The sequence below is a fragment of the Alligator mississippiensis genome, chromosome 5, assembly GCF_030867095.1.
Source record: "Alligator mississippiensis isolate rAllMis1 chromosome 5, rAllMis1, whole genome shotgun sequence".
NCBI lineage: Eukaryota > Metazoa > Chordata > Crocodylia > Alligatoridae > Alligator > Alligator mississippiensis.
In genome coordinates, this window is record NC_081828.1 from 156,415,326 (window position 1) to 156,432,264 (window position 16,939).

The window sequence follows — 16,939 nt, forward strand, 5'->3', positions numbered from 1 at the left end:
TGTGCAGGCATCAATGCCACAGTCACTTAATTTATTGATGAGGATGGGGTGAGAGACAGTGTCAAAGGCCTTCTTAAAGTCTAGAAAGACTATGTCCACACCGACACCATCATCCAAGGATTTAGTGACCTGGTCGTAAAAGGCAATCAGGCTGGTCAGGCAGGCCTTTGATGAACCCATGCTGGTTGCCCCTGGGCATGATCTCCCCTGCTGGCCCCCCACAGATGATTTTCTCCAAGATCTTCCTGAGGACCCAGGTGAGTCTTATGGGCCTATAGTTACTTGGGTCCTCCTCCCTCCCTTTCTTAAAAATGGGGACCACATTAGCTAGTTTCCAATCCCCTGGCACCTGACCAGATGACCATGAATGCTCATACAGCCAGGCCAAGGGCTCGGCGATGACCCCTGCCAGCTCTCTCAACACCCTTGGATGGAGGGCATCTGGACCTGCAGATTTAAAAATGTCCAGCCCTTCCAGAAGATCCCGAACTACATCTGCGCTGACCCAAGGCCTGACAGAGCTATCTCCGAGCTTGTCCCTACCTCTGGTAGGAGGGATGTCCCGGTCCTTATTCAGGAAAACAGAGGCAAAGAAACTGTTAAAAATATTGGCTTTCTCATCTGGCATAGCCCTTTGAGCCATTTGAGTCTTGCAGGGGCCCTACATTGCCTGGTGCCCTCTTCTTGCTCCCAATATACTTGAAAAAGGACTTTTTGTTGTCCTTAATACTGGACACTAGCCTGAGTTCCATCTCTACCTTGGCCTTCCTAATAGCCCTCCTACACTCCCGGGCCAAGGAGGAGAACTCTTCCTTGGTGATAGCCCCTCCCTTCCACTGGTTGTATGCTACCCTTTTAGTCCTCAGGCATTCCTGAATGCCCTTGCTGAGCCAAGGGGGTTTCTGAGCACTCTTACCCCCCTTGCTTCTCAGTGTTAGAGTAAACTTCAGGTTTTCCCTGAAGTTCATGTTGTCCTCACTGTCCTCTGTTTTCTCCTGGAGTCACTTGTGTGCTGTTTTTACTCATCCAAGGGCTCTCATTTCCTCCTCTTCTTGTGGGTGCCATTCTCTTTGAAACACACCTTTTACCTCCTCCTCCTCCTCATTTGTTAGTGCATCAATATTGTTCCTCAATTCATTTCTCCTTCACTAGCTGGGCTTTCCTCTTCTCTTTCTTTGTGGCCATTCTTCCACAAGTCATTCTCCTTGCTTAGTGATTTGCCTTCCATATCTCTTGTTCAGTAGGTCTCTGTAAATCCATAACTCCTCAGCTTCCTCTGTCTTGTCCTCCACCATGTGTTCAAATCCTCTTCTGAATTTTAACTAAGTCTCAATATTATAAAAGATATGTATGGGTGACTTCAAATCAGTGCTCTATTTGGAAAAAATACTGGTATTCTGTCCTTCCCTCCCAGTTGTGATGGAGATTGGCTTATAAATATGTCCCAGCTCCTATCACCAGAAGGCACCAATCAATTGGACTGAACAGGTAGAACTGAGGGCACAGTATAATGATGTATTTGGAAATAAAGTTAATGCTTCTATTGGTATGTGGGACACAAGATAATCTATACTGCTTCCCTGACAAGCTTGAGGCTGCTGCCAAGAAACAAGCCCCTTTCACTGACTCCCACTCCATACACATCCAAGCTCAATGATTATGCAGAGAAGCCAACTCACAAGGATCTGTCATAGGACATCCTGAGAGTAACACTGGAGACATGTGCTCAGAACCACTGTAAGCCATATATTCTGCCTAATCCCACATAAATTGGGAGATGGTGGGACTTGTTTCTTGGCAGTGGTTGTGGACTCAGCAGGGAGGCTGCATAGACATGGCTTGAATCACTCTCAGTTATGTTAATTGCTCCAGTCCTTACCAGAAAAACACTAATAAAAGACTATTTTAGTCACTAAATTGAACAGATGTGCAGTACACATAGTCAAGGAATTAAACACCAATAAACTCATTCTGGAAATGTTTAAAACATATTCTGTTTAATAATATTTCAGCCCATGACTCACATTTTTCTGGAGTTGTTTCTATCTTCATTACCAAGAACATTTGCATGTGGTCTAAGAAGTTTGTTTCTTATTCTTTCAATGCCATAATCTGTTGTTTATAACATCAGCATGCTTTATATAGCAGCTAGTACTGATGGCACTAACTCGGAATTATAACAAGGTAGAGAATGAACAATTGAAACATGCAGTTATTGAAAGAAAAACTGGACATATTGGAGATAGTCCAGCAGAGGGCAATGAAAATGGTTAGGGGGCTGGGGCACATGACTTCAGAGGAGAAGCTGAGGGAACTGGTCTTATTTAGTCTGGAGAAGAGAAGACTGAGAGGGTTGTAATAACAGCCTTCAACTACCTGAAGGGGAGTTGCAAAGAGGATGGAGCTAGACAGTTCTCAATGGTGGCAGATGACAGAACAAGGAGCAATGATCTCAAGTTGCAGCAAGGGAAGTTTAGGTTAGATATTAGGAAAAACTCTCATTAGGAGGGTAGTAAAACACTGGAACAGGTTACCCAGAGAGGTTGCGGACTCTCCATCCTTGGAGGTTTTTAAGACCCAGCTAGACAAAGCCTTAGCTGGGATGATCTAGTGGAGCAGTGGTCACCAACCAGTCGATCATGGAGCCTCTGACAGTTGATTCAGTCTATCAGAGGCTCCACGATCGAGAGCAACAGGACGCACGTGGCTGGGCTGAGCCAAACCCCCTGCCACTGGGGCCAGGCTGGGTAAGTGGGGTCAGAGCCCAGGCAGCTTGTCCTGGGGGCTGGGGAATAGGGCTGGTGGGCAGAGCAGGGCGGGGTGGGGTGGGGGTGGTACATCCTAGGGTGCCCTTTACTTACAAAAAGTGATCTTCACCATAAAAAGGTTGCAAACCACTGTGGTAGAGGATGGTCCTGCTTTGAGCAAGGGGTTGGACTAGATGGCCTCTTGAGGTCCCTTCCAACCTAAATTTTTATGATTCTGTTTTCCTACATGAATATCCCCAAACCTGAGAGGAAATGCAACTATCCAGGCACCAGAGTTCTAAATATCCTCTTGCTTGGCCGAAAGAGCTTTCACAAAAATGTGAAGCAGCGAGATCCATATGGGTTGTCCTATGGTGACAGGATGAAATCACGCTGGAGATCAGCTGAGTTATAAGATCTACCCTTTTAAGATATTTAAGTGCCTCTATAAAAATGGCAACTCTGTACTGAGTAGTAGACCCAGAGCTTAGAAGATGATATAAATCCTTCCAGTCTGAGGAGGAGCAGAGAAAGGTTACTCAACTCTCAGTGCTGTTCTTCTATTCTTTTTTTTTTTTTTGCAGAGTTAAGCAGTTTGGTTGTTTAAAGACCTGTTTTCTCTTATCTTTCCTTGTGTGTGTGTGTGTGTGTATTTTAAATGGGTAGCTCCTGATTCTTTGTACCACACTTAAATCACACAAAGGAAAGAAGCTGTCCTACTTAAAAGAACACAAAAGGATTTTGTAGTGGAAGTATTTGAAGAGGGATATGTCAAATTAAGTAAAGGCCATTGTAAAGCATTTTCCTCTGGTATAATTTAGGTTCTGAAGAGAGTCTAAATTTAGTATGTGAGCAGCAAGTATTTACCTTCACATGGATATCAGCTCTTACATTTGAAAGAAAGGTTTGTGATGAACTGGCCTAAACCATTCCCAGGAAAAATTTTGCTAGAGGTGTTTTTTAATGTAGAGTGGAAAGGTTTTGTTACATTGTCATCTTTTATTTGTGGATACCTTAGGAGCTTGCAAATAAAATACAGAACTTTGTACTTCTGGGTCATAGAGTGTATCTGACTCAGGTCAATTGAAATCAAAAACCATTATTACTTAATATTGTTTTGGTTGTGATTTTGAATAGAGCTGTTGGCATTCAACCTATTCCTACTGAACAGGTGATTACATTGCTAAAACCTCAATTTACAGGAAAGGAGTGATGAAAAACCTCAGGTCTACTTAGATCTAACATAGTGATACCCTGGTGGCAGACACATTATGAAAACTTAGGGACATGGTACAATACAATCACTACAAAATAGCGGGATTGTAGTGAGGCTGAAAGGAAGGGCCATATGCTAAGAAAAGTCAGGACTTGATTCTCTGCCTCATCAAGTTTATCTAAAGCAGAGAAGAGAGGTGCAAAAGGGAGGAGACAGCTAGCTCCCTGCCCAGTCCACAGTCACAGTGCAGCCTACAAGTTGCTCTACTCTGTGTTAGCTGGCAAAGGTGCCCAAGCAACTGTGTGCCTGCTGAGTATCATCAAAGGGTGCTTTCCCAGGCAGTCACCACTGTCCCTTATTGCCTTAACATACCTGTCTATGTGCCCTGGTACATCTCCTGCCCTGGGGACTTTAGCCTGTGATAGCTTCCAGTGATCCCAGTGAAAGCATCTATGAACTGAAGACAGCCAGGCAGAGTGCAGACACTGTTCTTTGTATCCTTTCCTGCCCTACCATGTCCTTCAGCCAGTGGGCCCAAACAAATACTTTCTCCAGGGAATTTGACTACCAGATCACAATTGGACAGTCCATACAGAGGGGCCAGATGTTTTTGCAGGAGCAGTGGTCTTAACCTTAAAAAGCAGTAAAACTGAATGGGAGAAAAGGACTGGACTGGTTTCTTGGATTCATAGATTCATAGATTCATAGATGTTAGGGTCGGAAGGGACCTCAATAGATCATCGAGTCCGACCTCCTGCATAAGCAGGAAAGAGTGCTGGGTCTAGATGACCCCAGCTAGATGCTTATCTAACCTCCTCTTGAAGACCCCCAGGGTAGGGGAGAGCACCACCTCCCTTGGGAGCCCATTCCAGACCTTGGCCACTCGAACTGTGAAGAAGTTCTTCCTAATGTCCAATCTAAATCTGCTGTCTGCTAGCTTGTGGCCATTGTTTCTTGTAACCCCCGGGGGCGCCTTGGTGAATAAATACTCACCAATTCCCTTCTGTGCCCCCGTGATGAACTTAAAGGCAGCCACAAGGTCGCCTCTCAACCTTCTCTTGCGGAGGCTGAAAAGGTCCAGTTTCTCTAGACTCCTCCTCGTAGGGCTTGGTCTGCAGGCCCTTGACCATACGAGTTGCCCTTCTCTGGACCCTCTCCAGGTTATCCCCATCCTTCTTGAAGTGTGGTGCCCAGAATTGCACGCAGTACTCCAACTGCGGTCTGACCAGCGCCCTATAGAGGGGAAGTGTCACCTCCTTGGACCTATTCGTCATGCATCTGCTGATGCACGATAAAGTGCCATTGGCTTTTCTGATGGCTTCATCACATTGCCGACTCATGTTCATCTTGGAGTCCACTAGGACTCCAAGATCCCTTTCCACCTCTGTGTCACCCAGCAGGTCATTCCCTAGGCTGTAGGTTTGCTGGACATTTTTCCTCCCTAGGTGCAGCACTTTGCATTTCTCCTTGTTGAACTGCATCCTGTTGTTTTCTGCCCACTTGTCCAACCTATCCAGGTCTGCCTGCAGCTGTTCCCTGCCCTCCGGCGTGTCCACTTCTCCCCATAGCTTTGTGTCATCTGCAAACTTGGACAGAGTACATTTCACTCCCTCGTCCAAGTCACTGATGAAGACATTAAAGAGCATCAGTCCAAGGACCGAGCCCTGCGGGACCCCACTGCCCACACCCTTCCAGGTCGAAACCGACCCATCCACCACAACTGTCTGGGTGCGACCCTCTAGCCAATTCGCCACCCACCGGACTGTGTAGTCATCCACATCACAGCCTCTTAACTTGTTCACCAGTATGGGGTGGGATACCGTATCGAAGGCCTTCCTGAAGTCTAAGTATACGACATCCACCCCTCCTCCTGTGTCCAGGCGTTTCGTAACCTGGTCATAGAAAGAGACTAGATTGGTCAGGCACGATCTGCCCACCACAAACCCATGCTGGTTTCCCCTCAGCATAATTTGCCCTGCCGGGCTCTCACAAATGTGAGGCTTGATAATTTTTTCAAAGACTTTACCAAGGATGGAGGTGAGACTGACTGGCCTATAGTTGCCCGGGTCCTCCTTCCTCCCCTTTTTGAAAATGGGGACCACGTTGGCCCTTTTCCAGTCCTCCGGGACTTGGCCCGTGCGCCACGAGCGTTCGAATATTCCCGCCAGTGGCTCTGCAATGATGTCAGCCAGTGCCTTCAGCACCCTTGCATGGAGCTCATCCGGGCCTGCCGACTTAAAGGCATCCAGTTCTTCCAAGTGACTCTGCACCATCTCAGGATCTACGTATGGAAGTCTGGCGCCTTGCTGCTGCCTCTCTACGACCTCAGTGAGAGACTTGTTGTGCCCCTCACTTAGGAACACTGAGGCAAAGAACTCGTTGAGGAGTTCAGCCTTGTCCCCCCTGTCTGTCACCAATTGTTTCTGCCCATTTAGCAGCGGTCCTATTCCTCCCTGGGCCTTCCTTTTACTCCCAATATATCTAAAAAACAATTTCTTGTTGTCTTTTACTTGGGTTGCCATCCTCAGCTCCATGGTAGCTTTGGCCTATCTAACTGCCTCCCTACAAGCACGAGCAGAGGAGGTATATTCATCTTTAGTGATCTCACCTTGTTTCCACTTTTTATGTGCTCCCCTTTTGGCCCTTAGGCTGCCCTGGATTTCTCTGGTCAGCCAGGGAAGCCTTCTGGCCCCTTTCCCTCTTTTGCCTCGCTCGGGGATCGTCTTGCTTTGTGCCCGAGGATCGTTTCCTTAAGGCACAGCCACCCTTCTTGGGCTCCCATCCCTTCAAAACTCCTACTCTACAGTGCGTCCTTGACTAATTGCCTGAGTGCATTGAGATCAGCTTTCCGAAAGTCTAGCGCTCTCACCCTACTAGTTACCTTACCCACTCGACGTCTTATGTTGAATTCTATTATTAGGTGATCACTGTCTCCCAAATGGCTACCGATCTAGAGGTCCCCTATCATGTCATCCCCTGTTGCCAATACCAGATCCAGTATGGCATTCCCCCTAGTGGGACCATGCACCTCCTGTATCAGGTGGAGGTCCTGTACACAGGTTAGAAACCTGCATGAGCGATGGGACCTTGCTGTCTGCATCTCCCAGCAGATGTCCGGGTAGTTTAGGTCCCCCATGACTACCGCCTCTTTAGCTTTTATGGTCTCCAAGAGTTGCCTCAGGAGCCCCGCATCTATTTCTTCCCCTTGGTGTGGGGGTCTGTAGCAGACCCCTACCACCAAATCCCTTTCTCCTTGCCCCCCCATGTAGCCTAACCCACATGGGGGGCAAGGCTATGTTAGCATCCTGGACTTCCAAGAAAAACTGCAGTGAGTGGCTTGATAGAAATGGAGCTGACTGACAGATTTGTGTGATCCATATGTAGTGAATCCTGACCTTTCCCATTCTGACCCCTCAATCCCCAGTTCTCAAGCCCCATTAAGAATTAACTAAGGAGGCTACCAGTAATTCTTTAGCTTCTCCACAGAGAATGCTAGTGACAATGCCAGTTAGTCCAGTTCTAGGGAAATCTACCTATGAACACACACACATACACACATACACAATCTCTAGCGCTGAGACCATCAGTTTATAGGACCCAATCTTCAGCTTGTAATAGCACTCAGTCAGACAGACCTGAGCCATATTTAAGTATGTGCCCAAAAGGCAAAAAGTCCCATAGTACTTTATTTATTCCATAAGCCAGTAAGTCCCTCACATGACCAAGGATCCAATATAGTCAGCAACTGTTCTTGTATATGTAATGGCAAAAGCACCAAGAGCAGACTATGCCCTTAGAGACAGTCCATCATTTAAACAGGATTGGAAAGAAAGCAAATGGTGGGAAATGTGATGAAGGAAGAGGCAATGGTGATAAAGGGAAAGGCTTATGGTAACATTTTTCAGGATTATTAATAATGATCTATAAGTTTATTTTTTAACGTTCTTTAATTCTTTGGATAAAATTTAATAAATGCTTGGAAATAGTGAAGTATTGTTTTCTCCCCACCTGGCAAAATAAAACTGATCTTTTTTCATCGGTTGATTCAGATGTTTAAAGTAACTTAGCCTTTTTTTCCTTTCTAAGCCAAAGGTAGTTAAGATAGTAGATATATACAATAGCCATCCCAGCACAGGGCAACATTGGTTGCTGATACAACCCTTGTAATTCGTCTCTTCAGTAGCTGTGTGCTAGAAGTATTTAGAAATACTGAGTCCTAAATGAGTAACTTCTTGATGGCCTACACTCCCGTTGGAAAAAGCTTGTTGTCGACCTTAATAGTTGGTTTAGTAAAGATTCTGATATTCTCTTGATTATTGAAGAGAAAGGCTATAAATTCTCAAACTCCAAAAAGAAAATAAAGCTGGCAGTGTTTGACCATAAGGATTTTTTCAGAGCAATTTGTAAAGATTACTCTTTACAGCCCACCTATTGATTATAGCATCACTCCCTTTAATATATTGTTCCACTATTGATAGCATGCTTTCCTTTTTAGAAGGGTTTCTGGATAGCATGCTATCTTTATCTTTATCTCCCTCTCTGTTCACCCATCTTAAGGTTTTATATTCTCCTTCCATCCTTCATGACTGTCTTCCATATAAGATGTGTAATGATAATGAAATTTATAGTGAACTTCATGAAATCTCTGGCATTTGCTGCACAACTAAGAGCAATTGGCCTGACCCAGTTTGGTCTTGAACAATCTACAGGCCTGTCTATATGATAGCAGTGGTGTATCCTAGCACTAGTAACCAGTGAGCTTACCAGTTATCCTTTAGTTCTGGGCCAGCACAGTCTGGCAGGGGAGGGAAGCCACCCAGTGCCTCAGCAGGAATCAGAAAGTAGCAAGGCAGGGAGGAGCAAAGGGGAGGGGAGGGATGAGGGGGACTAGTACCTTAGCCTAACAGCAGCAGCCTAATGGCTTATCAGTTAAGCAGTTAGCTGCTCAATCACAGGTGCTCCCTTCCAGGGCAGGGATTCACTGGGCTGTGTTGTCTGGTTGGGCTTGTCTCCTTTCCCTCTCCCCCTAGTCAAAGGGCCCCAAGCGGCTGTGTCCCAACTGCTATGTTATCAGTTAATCATTTAACCGATATAATTAGAAGAGGTTAAACAAATATTTTTTAAATGATATTTACATCCCTAAGCACCAGGGAGCACAAGCACACCCCTCCTGTGATAGGTGTGGGAATTAAGCCCCTTTGGCTGAAGTGTGCCCATACCACAGAGCAAATGTTGCAGCCACAGGATATTGCACAGAAACAGGGTATCAACAGCAGCAGCTTTTTCACTGAATTCAGTGTTACTGATGCTAGCTAGGCATACTCTGAACATGCCAATTGGATTGTATTTCTTTATGGGCTTAGGTGCATAGCACCTCTGCAACATCAAAATGGATCTCAACAAAGACACCACGCAGACTTGGGTACTCATGTCACAATTCCATCCATGGGGAATCCCCAGAGCCCTGAGTTTCTCCTTGCTGTCCTGCAGCTTGTCCCAAGGAACAGGCCAAGGTTTACCCTGGGATAATTCCTTAACCCCACAAGCCTCAGCTCCACTGTCCTTATACTAGGCCTCAAAGCTATAGTAAGAGATTTTCTTCCAGCTCTAGGTGGATTCCCTTGGGACTGTGAAAGAAACGTAGGTCCTCCTTTGTGTAGAATGGATTACTCGGGTATATCACTCATGAGGAGACCACTCTACCAGAGGCAATCAGTAAGGCAACAAAACAACATAAAGATGTATTATATAGAAGAAAAGAATTATACAAGAAAAACTGACCATAAATTTGAAGACGGGAGAAAAAGACGAGTAAAGTTTCTTATGCTCTCATCTGACTACCACTTGGTCCTTCAGAGAAAACTGCCAGTAATTTCAGAGATTAGCCTTCTTGCTGATCCTACTAACCTTGACTGCTGGGGACCTGGACTCCTCCAAAGCCTGAGAACATCCAAAAGACAGTGACCACCTCACAGAAAGCCTTTACAATACCTTCAGGCCAGCCCCTACCCTCACCAGCATAATCCCAATTCCTCATGAGTCTCAAAATCCTCTAAAATATTTTTCCTTCCAGGGACAGCTGGCACTCCTCTGGGCAGTGGGCCATGACATTTCACTCAGATGCCTGGGCTATTGTGCAGACAATTTTTCTATTTTTAAGCAGACAGTAGTATAACAAGCAGGGTTTGCATGGGATGGTGGGGTGCAGTTCTGAGAGTGGGGAGGATAGGGACCCTGCAGTTCAAAGAGCCGAGCCGGGGGGGAACACATACACACCTGTGCAGGAGTCTTCCCCAAAACACTTCCCAGAGGTGGCTGCTGCTGCTGCTGCTGCTGCTGGGGACAGCAGGGATGGAGGGAGGGGGCAAGGCCAGTGCCGCGCTGCCGCCACCCCGTACCACCACCGCCTCCAAGGAGCAGGGCTGGGGGGGAGGGGGGAGGCCAGCAGCGCTCCACTCTGTCCCTGCCGTCATTTTCCCCCCTGACACACTCTGTATTCCCTGTACCACCCCCCCTGCCCCAGCAGCAGAGAGCTCCTAGCCCCAGCTTCCTGATTGGGGCAGGGGACTTGGAAAGATCTGTAGGGGACAGGGCAGCCAGGGACTCACTACTCACTACCTTACCCCTGCAGCTCTATCCAAGCTCTGTGCCTCGATTACCCAACTGGGGCATGGGGCTGGGACCTACCCTTGACTGGGATAACTCCCAGCCCCCACTCCACAATTGTGGTACGGGGGTTGGAAACCTTGTTCCCTGCTCAATTCTGCAATGGTGGACTGGGTGGGGAACAGACTGGAGAGCTTGTTCTCTGCTCAGCTCCATGATCACAGATCTAGGTGGGCAACAGGCTCCCCAGCCCCCACCAGCAGGGAACTCCCAGCGCTGCAGATTTGCTTCTGGTCAAGTGCCTACATGAGTGCTACTGCACAGTTAGTAATCAGAAGTAAATTTGCTACTTGCCTTTGCAGGTAGCCAATTTACTCACAATTAGTGAGCTTTAATGTACAGTAACCATGCGCAGGTGTAGAGACACATCAATAATTTCTTTTTCTTACTCAGCACTTTTCACCTGCAAATTTCCAATTACTTTAAGAAGGATATAATTAATATATCTGCATTTTAAAGATTAAGAAATGGAGGCATACCACAGTCAAGTGATCTACCAATGACAATGGCACAGTTAAGATTCATAGATTTCTAGAGTTGGAAGGGACCTGGTAGATCATTGGGTCTGACCCCCTGCTCCCAGGCAGGAAAGAGCACTGGGGCTAGGTAATCCCAGCCAGATGCCTGTCTAATCTCCTCTTGAACACCTCCAGGGAAAGCAGCACCTCCCTTGGAAGCCCATTCCATATTTTGGAAACCCTTACCGTAAAGAATTTCTTCCTTATGTCCAATCTAAATCTGTTCTCCTTTAGCTTGTGGCCATTATTCCTGGTAACCCTGAGGTGCGCCCTGGTAAACAGTGTGTCCCCTATTCCCTGCTCCCGCCCCCGATGAGTTTGTAGGCAGCCACAAGATTGCCTCTCAGCCTTCTCTTGAGGAGGCTGAAGAGATTCAGATCCCTCAGTCTGTCTTCGGAGGGTCTTACCTGTGGGCCCTCAACCATACAAGTAGCCCTCTTCTGAACCCTTTCAAGGTTATCCACATCCTTCTTGAAGTGCAGTGCCCAAAACTGAATGCAGTACTCCATCTACGGCCTCACCAATGCCACACAGAGGGTGTAGCAGAAGGTCACCTCTGTTTCTCCCCAAAAACTCTGCTCTGTGACAATTTGGCTCAGCAGAGGATACACACCTTACCATATCTCTTTAGGTAACCTGAGCTGGATACGTGCCTGAGGGAGGGGGAAAATCTGCTCCCTCTGCCTACATGACTGACATCACGTACCTGGGTGAGGGGCTTGCTCCCTGGGGAGCTAGAGACTCTCAGTCTGCCCAGCAACTAGTGATGCATTTCAAATTGGTTGGCTGACAGCCAACAGGCGCTGGCCTCCATTGGACCAGGTAAATGAGGTGATAAGGGCTATATAAGTTAAGGACTGCCCAGGACTGGGGGCAGTAGCCATGAGGAAGACTCAGAGAGAGAGAAGAGCTGAACCATCTGAAACTTGCTCTCTCTCTCAAAACTCATGATCAAGGAACTGCCTGCCTCCAGAGGGAATCTCCACCTGCCTTTGGATGATACTTGTGAGTAAGCTACCTGAGATCTAACTAGATATATAGCTTGCAGTAACTCAGATGCGTGATCAAAGGCTACCCAGCCATGCCAGTTTGCTCTATGGGATTTCTCTGATATTGCTCTATCATGTACCCTATTCCAACCCTACCCCTTGTAACCAATAAAGTTCTCCTTTGTACCTAGTGTGGGAGACTTATTGGGAGTGGGTCTAGATTATGCCTTGGGGTCCCTTTGGTTTGGCTGACTAAGGGAGACCGCTACTTGTGCTTCTGACTGAGGGAAGCATCCCAAGTTCTTGAAGTGAATCAAGTACCCTTGAGGACTACTAGGCCTGTGTTTCCCAGGGGGTGCAGAGCCAGAATCAAGCCCAGCCCTGGGTGATGGCAGTGGAACCCCCAAGCTAGGGGGTGTGCTCCAGGAAGGGGGTTGGCCAGACGTGAGGCGCCCCCAGGAAGGCACTTGGAGCCTGGAAGGTGGTCAGGTGCAGTGAGATGGGTGGCTTAATGCAGGAGCACCCCCTACTGGCCTGCCACACAGGGGAATTATCAGTTTCCTAGACCAGCGTGTGATACTCCTGCTGATGCAAGAAAGAGTGCGGTTAGCCTTGCTTATTACCTCATCACACTGGTGACTCATGTTAATTTTTGCATCAACCAGGACTCCGAGATCTCTTTCTGTTGTTGTGGTGCTCAGAATGGTACCTCCCAGTCTATAGGTGTGTTGGAGGTTCTTTCTTCCCAGATGCAACACCTTGCATTTATCCTTATTGAATTGCATCCTGTTCTGATCTGCTCACTTCCCCAGTCTGTCCAAATCTGCCTGAATTCACTCCCAGCCCTCCAGTGTGTTTACTATGCCCCATAGTTTAGTGTCATCTGCAAATTTGGACAAGGTGCTTTCAACACCTTTATCCAAATCACTGATGAAGATATTAAACAGTACTGGTCCAAGGACAGAACCTTGGGGGACACCACTGTCCACATCCCTCCAGGGAGAAACTGACCCATCCACCACCACTCTCTGGGTGCGTCCCATAAGCCAGTTTTTTCATCAGATTAGAACCCAGGTCACTTAAGTCCCAGGCTACTGAACTAAACTATCCCTCTTTAGGATAGACTGTTTGGGCAGCAGGGAGAAGAGGCTACCTTTAGGGGAAGTTTTAAAGTAGCACAGAAGAAGGGAGGCCATTTCTGAGTTGATTTTCTGGACAATCTATATATTACTAAAATCACTTTAATTGCACATATAGCAAGGTCTCCCCTGAAGCTGGGAGCCCTGTCAGCTGGTAGCTGTGGACTCTGAATGGGTTGTGGATGCTAGTAGGGTTCTGTGCTTGGTGTCCTCATTTGGCACTCTAGTTATTCACCTTTGACTTGTACACCCATTCTTGTTGTATCATCATTTGTCTCAAGAATGTAGGTGTTATACATTTAGTGACTTCCCTCTAAGCACTGAGGAAGGCTTGTAATTTTCTGATAGTCCAAGGCCCACCGTGACTCTAAAACAAATAGCCAACCTCACTGACCAGTCAATGTGCCTCAGTGCTAATCTGGAGGGACAATTTTTTGAGGTCAGAGAATTCAGTCAGCCGGTCCATTCAGTCTTCATTTGGTTTGCTGAGTGTGCAAACAATGTTCCTCTTCCCACCACTTGTGATGTAGATCCACGCCCACTGAGAATTTTATTGAGATCATCCTCCTATTTAATATAGGTCATCAAATAAAATTGTGCTACATTTATTCATCTGTCCTCTCACATGGTGATCATGTACTTTGATCTTCAGTGTATGGAATGCCACAGACCTGTTCAAACATATCCTGTCATTCTCTAGTAGTAGCAGCCTACAAAGGATAAAGGGTGGGACTTTCAAAAACCCACAGGTAACTTAAGATCAAAAATCCTAATAAAAATCAATGAGACTTGTGCACCCAAGTCATATAATGAGTTTTGAAAACAATCCCTAGTCCTGGTGCTTGTATGCCACTATTATTTCTTCATAGCATGCCACAAGTTGGAAAATAAAATATCTCTGTCACTATATGCCACTGAGGCGAGTCAGAATTGTGGTCTAATCCTGCATTTCTTAAACCCATAAGAATCACATTTTTTGTTTCAGGGCAAGGATAAAATATGTATTTCAAACAGCTCACCCAGAAGATAGTCCTAGACCATGTGATGCATGTATGTGGCCTGCCCGACATATTCAGCTTCTACTTGGTCTCAGTTTCCACTTATAAACACACCAGTAAGTCTGTAGCCATTAGGGCTGTGAGATTTACCTAGAAAAATATGGACTGAGTGAAGCTCAGGCAGTGGTGCCTTCCTGAGTCTGCAAACAGGCTGCAACTAAGTGTCTCAGAGGGATGAACCCCCCCTCCTCCCCACATATTGGGATGTTAATAAAATCTTGTGATAGTTCACTTGCCAGTATTAGTTATTTAATTGCTGCTTGTATAACAGGAGGAGAGATGGTAGGAGTAAAGCCTCTGGTAGAAGAGAGGTATGAATTGTCAGTTATTTGAGGGAAAGAGGTGTGGAGGAGCGGGGAGGGGGTGGGAAAGGTAAGGCAAGGAGATAAGACAGAGGGAGGGGGAAAAAAAAAGGAAGGGAGGTAAATGGCCATAATAATCATGGTCATATAGACAATCACATACACTGCACTGAATGATGCTGAATGTAACAAGAATGAAATGAATAAATAATAGCTAGCGTTTCATTTATTATATATACACCATATTGTATTGCTGATCTCTGTGAAAACTCCCTTTGACATCCAAAGCAGTTATGCTGTGGATATATGCAGTCCTAAACGTATACCCTATCCCATTGTCTCTCATTAAAAATGAAATTCCTAGCTTTCCAATAAATGAGCTTGACAGCTGTTCTAGGAGGTAGCTGAAAGAAAGAAAATGATAAAATATTAAATTATAGTGAATTAGTTTTCACATGTTGCTCAGATTTTCTTTGTCTCTTTTAATAGACCTTTATGAGAATAAAAACACATCAAAATTCAGAACACATTATTTGAAACAATAAATGAGTCTAGGTAATATTGTACTGTACACCCAAAAGCAAAAGAATAATTGTTTTTCAATCTAATATTGTATTTATCACTCCTGAGATGAAAATAGAGCCGATACATTTTTCAAGTTTAAGCTCAAAATATTCATGTGCAACCAAGCAAATATTTTTCTTTCCATCTGTTTCAAGTGATGTTACATTGTCGTTTTCCTACATTGCATGTTTGTTTTATCTTAATAAATGATTAGTTGTGAGAGATTTTCTTTTAAAACATGTGACAGTAAAACAAGTTTTTAATAAAGTGTTTTGAAAAAGCATCAGACTGAAAAAAAGCTGGGCAAAAGTTCAAATTGGTAATGAACTGAATATGCCTCTAATTATATTGAATTTACAAGTAATAGGATGAAACAATATTAGAAATTACTTCTGAGTGAAATTCAGTGCCTCAAGGCAGACAAAGCGCCCCTCAAACTTAGGGAGAATGAATAAAATTGCTGTATCATTATATTCTGTTTTAAATATCTGTCACTCTGAACCTCAAAATGAGCTACAAAGGTCTAATCATTTCTGAAACCAGACACTTCAATAAATGTTTCACATGAGCTGAGAAGATTCTGCAAAACTGGATTTGTTTTTGCACTTTGTGCTTATAGAGAAAATGTACTATTGTGTGCAAGTAGTCTGATCATGTATAGTACGGTAACCCCAGAATTTCAGAGCATAAGTCACCCTATGTTTTCAAATAGGTTCAGAGGGATTTAGCTGTATTGATCTTCATGAGGCCACACTGTAGAATTAAATCCCTGTATACCATGCTGGCAGTTTAAGGTTTAATCCTAATCTTTGCTTTAAGTAATTTGTATAAAAAATATAAATAATTAATGTCTTGGTTATGGAAACAATATCAGATTAATTCCTTTAATAACAGAAATCCTGAGATAAATAGAGGTTGGCCAGCAAAGTGACCTTTTATCTTGCATTGTGTGACCCTGAATTAAATCCAGCCTTGACCAGAGTGACCATAAATCATTCTGATCAGATTGCTGAGAGAATTACCAAGTGAAGTAAGTTTAGTAGTCTCAGCTTACATTCCACAGTGAAAGACACAGGGTGTGTGTTATACAGACAACACAATGAGTCCAAGATTGGTTTCTGCAGGTCAAGGTTGATGTATCTTTTCAAAAAAAGCCACAGCCATGCCTACCTATAACAGTCCAGAATAATACCATGCTGCAGTTATGGTATTATTCAGGGACACTTCATCCCTCAGCACTGATAAACTTATGTCCTGTGCCAAGTGAAGAGAAAACCTCAAAACAGAATTGGCTTAGAGATCCTTCCTAAATTTAAATATATTTATTATAAAAGAAGGATACCTCTATGTCTACTCATATCTAGCTGTGAAAGACAAAATGACAAAAAATAGACAAAAAAAGAAAGAATATTGAAGTACAAAGCTTAAAATTACATGAGATCATTATTTAACCTAAGTACATTGTCTATACCCTCAGTTTCATGATTCAATATTTCTGATGAGATCACAGCAGGTTAGTACAGGAGCGAGATAAATTTTGAATCTATAATGAGGAAGTCCATCATAATAAGAAACAACTGAGATATCTGAACATGTAGAAGAATAAAGTCATGTTCATTAGACATATTTCACCGTTTTTGGAATCTAGGACTATATTTTACAGTACTATAGGGAATGGAAAGGATGATGCACACAATTCATCAAAGTCAATATCTTAATCCTTGGTTGGCCTATATGACA